The following is a 12,795-nucleotide window of genomic DNA, read 5'->3' on the forward strand; positions in this document are numbered from 1 at the left end:
TTTCAAGCACTCCTGCCCATAATAAAGAAAGTCTTGCTTATGTTCTTCCATGAGCCTGGCACCAAAGGCGCCAGGACTGAGTCCAACCTGGCCCCCCATGTATAAACGTCCCAAAGGGACGTGTGTGAACCATGGTGCCCCTTGTTCCCTCCACCTGGTGGTGCCACTCCTGTGATCCTGGGCAAGTGGCCATGACAGCACTCCCCCTCAAGGCCCCTCTCAAGGGGGAGGGGGGTCCTCCTACTGGTCCTGGTTTGGTGGGGTTGTTGCGATGGAACTGCCTAACCAATCAGGGGGCATGGACATGTTCGCTGGGTTACCAGTTTCGGTCTTGAGGCCCATATCCTTTCCAGTCTATGAGGTAGTATAATTTGGATCGGAATAGCTTAGAGTCTAGGATAGTTTTGACTTCGTACTCCGGCTTCCACTCAATTATCTCAGGATCTGGTGGAATGCTGATACATGTACCCGGTTCCATTGGTTTTAGAAGTGAAACGTGAAATACCGGATGAATCCGCATGTTGGATCGCAACTTCAATTTCATGGCTGCAGGATTGATTATGGCCTTGATTGTGTAGGGCCCCAAGAATCTGGGGTGGAAAGCTCTTGGTCCTTTCAGAGGAATGTTCTTTGATGCCAACCAGAGTGTCTCCGATTTGGTAACTGGGAGCTTCTCTTCGATGTTGATCTGAAAACCTTTTCTCTCTCTCCTTGGCTCTGGTCAGACGCTCAGTTGCTTCTTTAAAAACCTGGGTGATGGTGTTGTGCAGGTTTGCTATTGCTGGCATTTCTAATGTGTTGAGTGGATCAAAACCAGATGTCCGTGGGTGTCTTCCGTACACAGTATAAAACAGACTTTGCCCAGTACTGGTGTGAATGGAATAATTGTATGCATACTCTGCCAACCAGAGGATGTCTTTCCAGGAGTCTTCAGATTGTTGTAACATGCATCTTAAATACTGCTCTAGGGTCTAGTTGGTTCGTTCGGTCTGACCATTGGTTTGGGGGTGGTGACTTGTGGATAGCCGAAGGTCGATTTCGGCAATTTTTACAACACTGTCTCCAGAATGCTGAAACAAATTGGGTTCCACGATCCGATATCAATACCGAAGGGAACCCGTGCAGTCGCACAATCTTCAAAGAATGAAGTGGACCATTTTGGAGAACAAATCCACAATTACCTACATGGTGTTGTAACCGTTGCAGGAAGGGAGATCTGCAATAAAATCCATGGACAGAGTGTGCCAAGGTGCTGGCGGTACCATCAATGGATGTAGTAAACCAGCAGGGTTTTGCTTTTGAGATTTGTGTTGAGCGCAGACACCACAAGTCGCAATGAAGTGGATAATGTCCTTCCTCCAAGTGGGCCACCAATAGTGTTTCTTTACTTTAGCTTGAGTTTTTGCTATTCCTGAATGTCCTTCCACCAAGGAATCATGATAGTTGGCGATGATTTGGTTTTGTAGTTTCTTATCCAAAATGTACAGTCGCCCTTGGAAGTAGGGTAGATCGTCTTCAATGGTGTATCGGTCTCCTTTTTGAAGCCAGACAGGTTGCCACGACAATCATATTGTGGATCCGCTCTTCAGGAATGATAGCCACAGGGCCGGGGTGTACTGAAAGCTTCGTTTTCCTCGCTCATGCGGGAGAGGGCATCCGCTTTCCCATTACAAACTCCTGGTCTACAGGTAATGACGAAGTCGTATTCTGCAAAGAAGCAGGCCCAACGAAGTTGGTGCGAAAATTGCACTTTAGCAGACTAAGTATTGTAGGTTCCGGTGATCCATGATGACAGTGACTGTATGTCTGGCTCCGAGAAGATAATTTCTCCATGCTTTAAACGCTGCCTTGATTGCTAGCAATTCTTTGTCAGTGATTGCATAGTTCAATTCGGGTGGAGAAAATGTACGGGACCACAATGCCACGGGGTGCAATTGTCTGGTTTCTGGGTTCTGTTCTGACAATACAGCTCCAATTGCTATGTTAGAGGCATCAGTTTCAACCACATACGGCAAACCTGGTTGCGGGTGTCGTTGAACGGGTGCTGTGCTAAACACTCGTTTTAATTTCTGAAAGGCTCCCTCAGCCTCTGGAGACCAGCAGAATTGTTTGTTTTTTCGCAGCAGAGAGGCAATAGGATGGACGATCTGAAAGAAACCGGGTATGAACTGACGACAGAAGTTGGTGAATCCAAGCACACTTTGTACTCCTTTTGTAGACGTCGGTGAGGGCCATTGGAGGATAGCGTCCACTTTACATGTATCCATGCAAACGCCTAGTGGTGTGAGAATAAAGCCAAGAAATTCAGCCCCTGTTACATGGAATAAACACTTCTCCAACTTGCCAAATAGTCGATGTTGCCAAAACTTTTCTAACACTGCCTGAACATGACCAATATGCTCTTCTTTGGAAGTTGAATAGATGAGAATGTCATCAATATAGACAAGTGCGCAAACGTCCAGTAATTCACGGAGCATGTCGTTCATAAAGAACTGGAATGCCGTGGGGGCATTACATAACCCAAAGGACATCACCTGATATTCGTAGAGACCATATTTAGTACGTGACTCCGTCTTCCACTCGTCTCCTTCTTTGACACTTACAATGTGGTAGGCCCCTCGTAAGTCCAGTTTGGTGTAGATCTGAGCATTTTTTTACCTGATCCAAAAGTTCTGGGATAAGTGGTAACGGGTATCTATTCTTCACGGTGACCTGGTTTAGTGCTCTATAATCAATGCATGTTCTTAAGTCGCCCTCCTTTTAGGCACGAAAAAGAGCGCAGAGGAGGCAGGGGATTTAGATGGACGGATGAAGCCATTGGCTAGGTACTGGTCTAGGTAAGACTTTAGGTGTTGGTTTTCCTGCTCAGTTAGAGCATAAATCTGACTGCAGGGTATCTGGGCTCCGGGTACGAGATCAATTTGGCAGTCGTAGGACCTGTGCGGAGAAAGGACGTTTGCTTGTTGCTTTTGAAAGGCATCCTGGTATTCTAATTATTTGAGTGGCAAGGAGCCAGTCAGACCCAGTACGGTTCCTTTCTTAGTCTTCGGGTTGGTGGGCCTTTGAGCATAACGGGTGTCAAAACAGTCTTGGGAAAGGTCAGAACTCGTTTCTGCTAGTCATTCTTGGGGTTATGGGTCTCCAACCAAAGCATTCCTAATATCATCTGGAACTGAAGAGCACCAATTAGATCGAAGTGAATGTGCTCTTTGTGGCCGTCCTGACACAAGAGCTTGACTTTTTCAGTATAATGTGTTACTGGCCCAGATGAAAGTTGAGATCCATCTACCGCTATAACATTTTCCGATTTCAGCATTTACTGGAGAGGAAGGCCTATTCGGATAGCCAGATCTTGGTCGATGTAGTTCCCCACAGCTCCGCTGTCAATGTATGCTTCCAAAGCATGTATTTTTGGCGGTTGTGGTTTACCAAGAGTACCTGAATGACTAGGTGTGAGGTCTGTACAGGTTCCTTTTTACAGCTCCACAAGTGGACCCCTACGCTTGCCGGGCGTTGCAGTTTTTCGAGTCTTGTTCTTCTTCTTCGTCTGTTGCTCTATTTTCCTGGGTGGTTTCACCGGGCATTCTCGAAGAAAATGGCCTGCTTTTCCACAATACAAGCAGAGTAGTTGTCTCCTTTTGTCTCGTTCTGCTTTGTTTAGAAGACTCCGTAGTCCCCCAAGTTGCATGGGTTCGGCCTGTTCATGAACTTGGGTGGATTATCACGAGGCCGCACATAGACCGATGGCCTGCCCGCCCTAATTCGATCCATCTTCAGATCCTGCAGCCTGTGATCGAGTTGTACAGTTAGGTTGATGTATTCAGCACAGCCCTCTGGTGGATTTACCACTTGAGCTAAAACTTCCTTGAGTTCTCCACGGAATCCACGGTAAGAGTGTAGTCCTCTTCCCTTCTGGTCAATTTGTTTGAGCTATAAAACGATTGAAGGATGCGATGCAGGTTAACAAATCCTGATTTCCCTGTCTGAGTGACAGTAATTTGTTGTCCAAGGCCTGTCCTTGAGTGTGTCGTGCAAACAATTTCTCCATTTCCTGCAGAAACCACCTAGGTCTTGAAGCAAAGGATCATCTTGATTTACCAAAGGTATAGACCAGTCTGCTGCACTGCCTCCGAAATATGAGAGTATGAACGCCACTCTGGCTTGGTCATTGGGAAAAGCCCCAGGTCTGCATAAAAAATGTAAGCGGCATTGGTTCATAAACATGGCATACTTGTTGGGGTTGCCTGTGAAACGTTCCGGCGGGGACAGAGGAACTGCTCCTGGAAGAACCACCTGGACTGGTGGTGACTGCTGTGGTGTGGGAGTAGGTCCTGGCAATGGAACCTGGCCAGCTTGTGCCTGGAGTAAATGTGTTTCCAAACCATCAGTGCACTCTCGATTCACAATAAGATCCCTTCTTAAGGCATTAGTTTCCCGCCTGGAAGCATGACTTCAGCCCGTAAATCACCCAAAAGTTAGGCCAATAGGTCAGTCTCAGAAGTATCCATAACGCCCATGCAGAGATTCGTAGAGGCTTCACGTTCTGTTACGCTCACCTGGGCTCTGCGAAGATGTTGAGCCACGGTTGCAGCCCTCTCAGGAAGTAGGACCCCCGATCTGCTTCCTCCCGCTGCAAATAGTCTGTGGCCTGCTGCGATGAATTGGAACCCTGCTCCTGCATAGATATGAGGACTTGAGTTTATTGGCCTGCGAGCAAATTCCCTCTCAACACCTTCCTCCCATAGTGAGGTGAGCATGAATCGTCTCATTAAGGATCACCTGTAGATTATTAAGGGTGAACTCTCCATCCTGCTACTGCGGCAGGAGCGCATGTAGAATGAGGGCCGAGTTCCTACACTGGTCCTTTATACGTGGTGTCCAGTCCAGCTGCGACGATTCCACGCCTTTCTGGTAAGTGTCTTTCTGTTTTCTGTTTGTCGCGAAGTATTGATATTGTCTTGTTCCCAGCCTGTTGTCAGCTCTGTATCAACGTCTATCTTTCACCGCACATATCTGTGATTGCGTTACAGCAGAGCAACAGAGCCTAAAGTTGCTCCAGATGAGGAGTGGAGGATTCCGCGGCGGGCCGGCAGCAGGTTAGTGTGCTTTTAAGGACAAGCGCAAAGTATTTTGCAAACGCGATCTTGAACTGCAGGTTCGCCTTCGTGGAAGAAGAAGATGTCGTGCTGCGGTGCTGGGAGCTGGAGTTCTGCATGCCGAAGATGAAGATGTGCCCAGAGCTGAAGTCCTGCGATCCGGAAGATGAAGAATGGATGCCAGGCTCAGCGGAGATGGATGCAGGTGTAAACTGACTCCAGGAGGTAAGCATAGGGACAGGAGACTGGAATCCCAAGCTAATTGCTAGTTAACCCAGACGGCAGTGAGCGTTACGCTTCATGCAAATGCAAATTAACGCGAAGCGTGTGCCTTGGGGTTGGGCTGGCTTTTATAGGTGAGTTCTTAACGCCACACCCACTAGCTCAGTCCTGCTGGCCACACCCTGCCACTCCTTGAAGTTGCAAGTACAGCTGAAGATAGAAGGCCACACCCGGACTGGTTACACACAAGTGGAAAGTTCTTGAAAGCACTCCTGCCCATAATAAAAGAGTCTTGCTTCTGTTTCAAGCACTTCTGCCCATAATAAAGAGTCTTGCTTATGTTCTTCCATTAGCCTGGCACCAAAGGCGCCACGACTGAATCCAACTGGGCCCCCCATGTATTAACTTCTCAAAGGGAGGTGCGTAAAGCATGGTGCCCCTTGCTCCCTCCACCTGATGGTGCAGCTCCTGTGATCCTGGGCAAGTGGCCATGACAAGTAAATATAGCGCTTCTACATCGCGCATCCTGCCAGTGTTTGTTTATTTTTCTGCTGCAACAAGAAACAAGTTGTTTCTCAACTCCTGCCTGCAATTCCAAGTCACCATGTGGTACTTTCATTATGGCCGCCCTGGTATTTTCTTTATCCGAGGCAGTGGGTGAAAAGCTGCCTTCCACCATCGTGCTCCTGCATCCTTTCTACTTCTTTGGAGTCCTTTTTGGTGTTGCAGGGCTGCTGCAGCCTCTGGGTGGAGGTAGGTGCAATTTGTTCAATCACCCTGCACCTAGTGACGATAGTGGGAGCAATTTCATCAAAAAAACAAATTATGTGCAAAGGCCCATTCCTAAGGCCCCTGTATGCTTCCCTGTCCGCTACATGGAACTACTGCCACAACCTGGCCCTTCTTGAGGTTGCTACCTCACTTGGTTTGGAGGCTGGACTACCAACGCTCTCTTACCTCACGCAACATGGGTTAGCTCCCTCCTTCTGTGTTCCCCTCTTTCCCTTCTCGCGACCTTCACTCGCTTCTCTGCTTGTTCTAACAGTTCTCTGTGTTATGCGCTCTAATGCATTAGTTTCCGCACTCCCCTCTATCTCTTGATTCATACCTCATTTCCTTACCTTGGGTGTGTTTTGCATTTAACTTTGGAAGTCAAATTTCGGTGTGTTTTGCATTTAACTTTGGCTATTATTTGTAACCTGCTAGCCCAGTGACCGTTATACTGCTGTACTTGCATACTTCTCCCACTGCCTCCCCTCTCTACTCACCCATGGCGCTATCTGTTTCTCCTATCTACTCCAACTGCTTCTCTATCAACTACTCTTCCCTTCTCACTAAGTATGCTAAGAAGAAGTTTAAAAAAGATATCTTGGCCTGCAACCCAGGTCTCTCCATCACCGATACCTACTCCAGCGCCTCTTCCAGACAGACACTCACCGACATCCTCTTTGTCGTCCCTTCGCCAGATCTATGGACCCCTCATATGATCTCTGTGCTCTTTCCTGTCTCCTTGTCTCCCATTAATGGTGGCACCCGCTGGGAAGTCCTCATGGATTCCTTCGACTCCTCCAGAGTCATCATTAATGTCTACCTAAATGGCACTATCATGGTCCAAGGACCTCAGGCCAATCTCCTCCTCATCGATAGGCGGTTTCCTCGCCTCATCAACTTCATTTCATCTCTGGCTGTCCTCTCCTCCCTTGGCTACCTTGCCCTCTCTTCCCTCCTCCTCTACCCCACCTTGGCCTCCCTCCAAACCTCCACAGGGTGTACCTCTGACTTGTACCCCTCCCTGGAAGGTCTTTAAGGCTGGCAACCTTCTTCATCTTGACACTCTCAACTCTCGCTCTGCTGTCAAACACTCCCGAAACATCCTCTTGGAAGAACTTGACCTTGATGCCCTCGGTCTTACCGAGACATGGTTCACAGCCAGCTCTGTCACAAGCTTTCACACTCTCCTCCCTGATGGCTACAAGATCCTGAGTGGATTCCTGCCTCTATCATCCCCACTCAGACTTACCCCTCTTTCGAATGCCTTGTCTGCACGCTCTATCTCTCCCCTAGCTACCCTTACTATTGCTACTCTCTACATGCCCCCTGGTCAAATAACCTCTTTTCTCTCTGAGTGGGCTGACCTCTCCTCCTCCCTCCTGGCCTCAACCACTCAACTCCTCCTCCTTAGTGATCTCCATATTCACCTTGATTCTCCCTGTTCCTCTTCTGTGCTCATTCGCGACCTGTGCAATTCCCTCTCCCTCTCTATCCTCCCCGCTGGCCCGACTCACTCTGCTGGACACACACGATGCCTTGATCTCCTCTGACCTCCCCCTCTCTATTCCCCTGACCACTCCTCTCTCCTGGAGGGATCAGTACCTCCTCTCCTCTCATCTACCCAAGATTGCCACCTACCATCTCGGACATCAGGCCCATGAAGAGTGTGTCAGTTGATGCTTTCACTGCCACCTTCCTCTCATGATGCCTGCCCCCGGAAGACCAGACCAGGCCCAGCAGCCCCGGAAGCAGGCATCATGCCACTTGGAGCATGCCCAAAAGCCCCAGTTAGGGGCTGTTTGGGTACAGTCCTGGCGCCTATGGCGCCAGGCTCATTATTGATAACTTACCTGAAGCAGACCATGCTGCATACTCATCTGAGGCAGACCATGCTGCATGAAGACTCAAGCCAAATGAGGCTTAGGGGGGACTATTTTACTGAAGGGACTATTTTGTTACTTGGGTGGGGCTGTGGAAGAATACTTACCTGGATCTTCTTCCAAGGCTATTTAAACCACGCCCGGACAGCCACACGTGCTTCGCGTTATTCTGCTTGCTGCAGCGTAACGCTCACCGTGTTTTCAGCAGCTCCAGTCTTCAGCCACGCCCGCTTCAGTCCTGGGACTCCTGAAACAAGAAGACAAAAGGATAAAGGTTAGAACAGGAGTTTTAACTTTAATCCTTACCTGAATCCTGATCCATTTCGCCACGAAACTGAAAGACAGAAGTCTTTGAAGCATCGCTTCTCATTCCTACGGCGCCGCGCTGAACTCACCTGCTTGGCGGTACTTCAGCATTCCATCACGCTCTCTCCATCTCGCGGCCGCCCTCCGACACCTAAGGAGACAAAGACAGCAAGGTGAGCAAGGGGACTCTCTAAGGCCATACAAGCTACCCCCAAGGACTTACCCGATTTACCACGGGAGGTACTCACCTCATTTCGGGTCGGCGCAGTCAACTCTGCTTCATCGCCGTACCCCGGCCCCTAAGGGGAGAAAGCAAGGACAATACCAGTTACCCCCCACAAAACCTACCTGATTTACCACGGGGGTCTCACCTCATCTCGGGTCGGCGCAGTCAACTCTGCTTCACCGCCATACCCCGGCCCCTAAGGGGGAAAACACAATAGACTTACCTGAATCTTACCGAGTGCCATTTGGAAATCTTCGAGTGGATTAATCGGCAACCTGCAAGGAATCGGACAGAGTGAAGAGCAGACATTTGAACTCTTATGAACAATTGGACTTTAGAGTCAATACTGGAACTCACCAATTCCTCTACGCCAGTGAAGTAACTGGTCATTAACGCGCCCCTGCGGTCGACGCAGGATGGAGAGCTCATCCTTCCAAACCATCAGGTGAGACTAAGGAGTGGACATCAAGAGTGATCAGTGGGAAGACAACGGGAGTGGGGAAGGTGGGTTGACACTCAATTCCACGGGTGGTTAATTCCTCTTCTCCTTTGCAGAAGAATATTCTTGCGAGCCAGACAAACTAGGCTGAGCGGGCCAGTCCAGCCAGTCATCTCGGCGCTACACGTCACGCTGGTGGAAATAACAGCGGCCCAGTTCCAGTCGACGCCCCCGTGGGAACCAGGTGAGCGTAACACTTCCCACCCCCCGACCCCTAGCTGACTCACACCCTAACACAGCCCTGTCCCTGCCCTACTCCTCTAGTTTTGCTACTCTTGATGTTCTTGCTCCTGTCATGAGGATCCGTTTGAGGTCCAAAGGCAAGTGCAATTCTTGGTATGATTCCGACCTAGCTACACTTAAACGTAATTGTAGGGCGGCTGAGAGGAAAAGGAGGGCTTCTTGATCATCCTCTGACAAACTGGCATGTAGCCTGCTCCAAAGGCAATACTGACTCTGTCCTCACCAAAAAGAGAGTTCACATTCAAGCCCGTGTCTCTGTGGCATCTAACGGCTCGGCCAAACTGTTTAAAATCTGCAAGGAGCTGGCCAACACTTCTGGCCAACCCCTCTACAGTCTCTACCCTTCCCATTGCTTCCCAAGCTCTTTGCAATGCCCTTGCCTCTCACTTTATCTCTAAAACCCAGGATATCCTTCCCACCCTCTCCTCCCCTGTAGCTTGTCTCCTCTCTCCATCTCTGCTTGCTGACCCTCCTTCAGCCACCCTCCCCACCCTCTTTCTCATTCTTTCCTCATTTCTCACCTGATGAAGTCGCTAGACAAGTCTGATCGTTGAAAGAATCATAAAACAGGTTCATCTCTGTTCCTCTAAAACCGCCAAGGACCACACAGATACCCTCGCTCCAGCCCTTGACTATTTCTGAAATCTCTCCTTTGCCTCAGGATCCTTCCCCTTGCTTCCCCTGCTGCTCTCCTGAACATCTGTGAAGATCTGCTCTCCAACCTTGACTCTAACATTCCCTCTGTCCTCAACCCAATCGATCTCTCCTCTCATGGTCAACCATATCACCCCGCTCAACCGTCTCCGTGATAACTTGGGTATCACCGATCAGGCTCTGGCCTGGCTGACCTCTTTCCACTCTGAAGACCCTCCCAGGTCCAACTTGGGTCCTTCCTATCATCTATCTTCCTCTCTTCCCGTGGCGTTTCCCAGGGGTCTAAACTCGCGCCCTGGCTTTTCAACCAATACCTGGCAACTCTCGCCCACTGCATTGCCATTTTTTGCTCAAATTTCCAGTGCTACGCTGAGGAAACAGCTCATTTTTAGGCTGCCCTCATCCACCTCCTCTCCTTCTCTCATCTCTGATTGCCTAATTGCCATTCAAGATTAGTGTGCCGCCAATGATCTTTGTCTAAATGCCAACAAGACTGAGATCCACCTCATCGGTACACCTTCACCATTCTTTCCCCCCCGCTCTCTGGCCGACCTCCCTTTGCCCTCCTCCCACCCCTACCTGCACAGTTAAGAACCTCAGGGTCATCTTTGACTCCACACGTTCCTTCTCCGCCCACATCTCTGACGTCTCTAAAAAGTCAAACTTCCTACGGCGCCTTCTCTGAGGTACGCTGCCTTTCCTCTCCTTCCCCCGGAAGCTCACTGTCTCCAAAGCTTTGGTTCTCTCTAGATTTGACTACTGTAACAGCCTCTTTCTAAATCTACCTGCCACTCTCCGCCCTTTACAACTAATCCAGAACAGGACTGCGAGACTTGTCCTTGGCCTCAAGCCCTGGGGATTGTATCTCTCCAGCTCTGAAATCCCTTCATTGGCTCCCAGTGAATGCAAGGATTACATTTAAAACCCTCTGCATTGTCCACAAGGCTTTCTGGGGCCTGGGTCCGAAATAAATTCAACTATCCCTCTGTAAATACCTCTCCTCTCAAGCTCTTCTCTGCTATACCTTTAACTACCTCAGGGTCAGTTGTTTTTCAAAGAAACGAGCTGCGGGTAGATCTCGGTCTTCAGCTGGGGCCTCCCTTTGGAACAGCCTCCCTGCCACTTTGAAACTTGAGGAGAACCATTTCCGGTTCCGGAAGCACCAGAAGACCTTCCTCATTGCTTCTGCCTTTCCCTCCCTACCCCCCTGCTGATCTGTTTCTTTCTTGGCACTGTGCACCTGGCCAACCTCTGTCTTCCAGTCCCAGGTACCGGCTCACCCTGCCACCCTCCTGCACTGCCTCCGGGCCACCCCTTGCACTGGGGTCTCTATCTGTACTCATACAGTCCCCCTACGCCTTTTCTTCTGTACTTATCAGTCATACCCTGTCTGCTAAACCCAGCACTTGCCACATGCGGGCTGCACTACCACTGGTTATTGTCTTTGTTTTATTTTATTTATTATTTATTTGTTTCTCTGCTGTTCCGCACTTGCCACTTCTCCCCCTTCCATGCCCTTTTCCCTTGCCATGCACTTGTGCGTTCTCAATGTCACTGGGCCTTGAAAGATCGCTGTTTTGTTCTCCCCTGTCCCCCCCCTCCTTACCTTGTGGCGCTCTGAAACACTTGTGTGCGAGCACAATATAAAAAAAAAATATCAAAATCAATTAAATTCTTGTGCCTCGAGTATAATGTGCTTGTGGTGTAAAGGGTACATTTCTCTTAGCAAAAGAGTAACAAAGTTGGATGCATTTAACAATCCATCCAGAGATTGCAGACTTAGAGACAGGGTACCCTTCTCTATCAGTCGCAATAGAGACAAAGAATTGGTATGTCTTTCTTAGTGGTTTAGTTTTTATCAAGGTAATACACCATCTGCTCACCTAACATATTGTGTATGCAGACTAATTTCAGCTGAGTTGGAGAAATTACTCACTGTAATGTTCTTTCTAGGGATTCTTCTCCTGCAGACTCATCAGATATCCTCATCTAGTTGTGCTGCTCCTAAAAACTTCGACAGGTGGCAAAGTGGACCTCGTACCATCCGTTGATCCATCTTGCTCAGTTGCTCAGTGCTCGATTGTCCGCTCCGGACATGACATTGGGCATCGTATATACACTGCGTCACTACGTCCAGTCACTCAATTACCATACCCCCCCTCCAAGGCTTGGCCGCTGCAGGGGAAAAATAGTGAGAGGGAAAGGTCAAATAGCCAAAGGAGGTGATCCCCATAGGGATATGTAGAATTTTTGAAAAACCCTTATTAACAAAGTGGCTTGCTAGGCAATAAGTAAGCAACTCTAGGACCATCACTAAGTCTCCCCTCTCCCGAGAGAAGGCATACACCCACTGCTAACACTTTCTGAGCTGGGATGGATGGGAGGGGTGATGAGGAATCAGTGGGCGAAGAATCCATAGAAAGAACATTACAGTGAGTAATTTCTCCTTCAATTGATTGCTTTTCTCGCACAGATTCCTCATCAGAGACTCCCAAAGCAGTGGAACAATAGAGGCGGGTAGAAAGCTCACAGCAAAAGATTTTTCTGCCCTCCCAAAGTGAGCGTCTGCCCCACGGTCGACATCTAGACTATAGTGCCTCGTGAAAGTGCGAAGACCAAGTTGGAACTCCCCTTTGCAGGGCTGTAGATGCATAGACTCCTCTGGCGGAGTGAGCTCTGATGCCAGGAGGCAACTCCTTGCCTGCTGATTGGTAGCATTCCGGACAAGGAGTAGGCTACAAACAACTGGTCTGATTTCCTATATTCCGCTGTCCTCGCCGCAAAGAAACTAAAGCCCTTTTTTGGGTCCAATCGGTGGGAGCATTCCTCCTCCTTGTAGGGGTGCAGAGGTGGGTAAAACACAGGCAGGTCTAACGATTGAGAAAACTTGAACTCTGA

At 49.1% G+C, this 12,795-nt stretch overlaps 1 protein-coding gene across 6 annotated transcripts in view; it reads right to left on the reverse strand.

Annotated features, from left to right (window-relative positions):
- NEDD4 (NEDD4 E3 ubiquitin protein ligase) overlaps window positions 1-12,795 on the reverse strand; it is a 2,630,465-nt gene that overhangs the window by 241,359 nt on the left and 2,376,311 nt on the right. The gene's annotated exons all lie outside the window — the stretch shown is intronic.

This window comes from Ambystoma mexicanum, chromosome 11, assembly GCF_040938575.1.
Source record: "Ambystoma mexicanum isolate Mex_15411 chromosome 11, UKY_AmexF1_1, whole genome shotgun sequence".
NCBI classification, from domain to species: Eukaryota; Metazoa; Chordata; class Amphibia; order Caudata; family Ambystomatidae; genus Ambystoma; species Ambystoma mexicanum.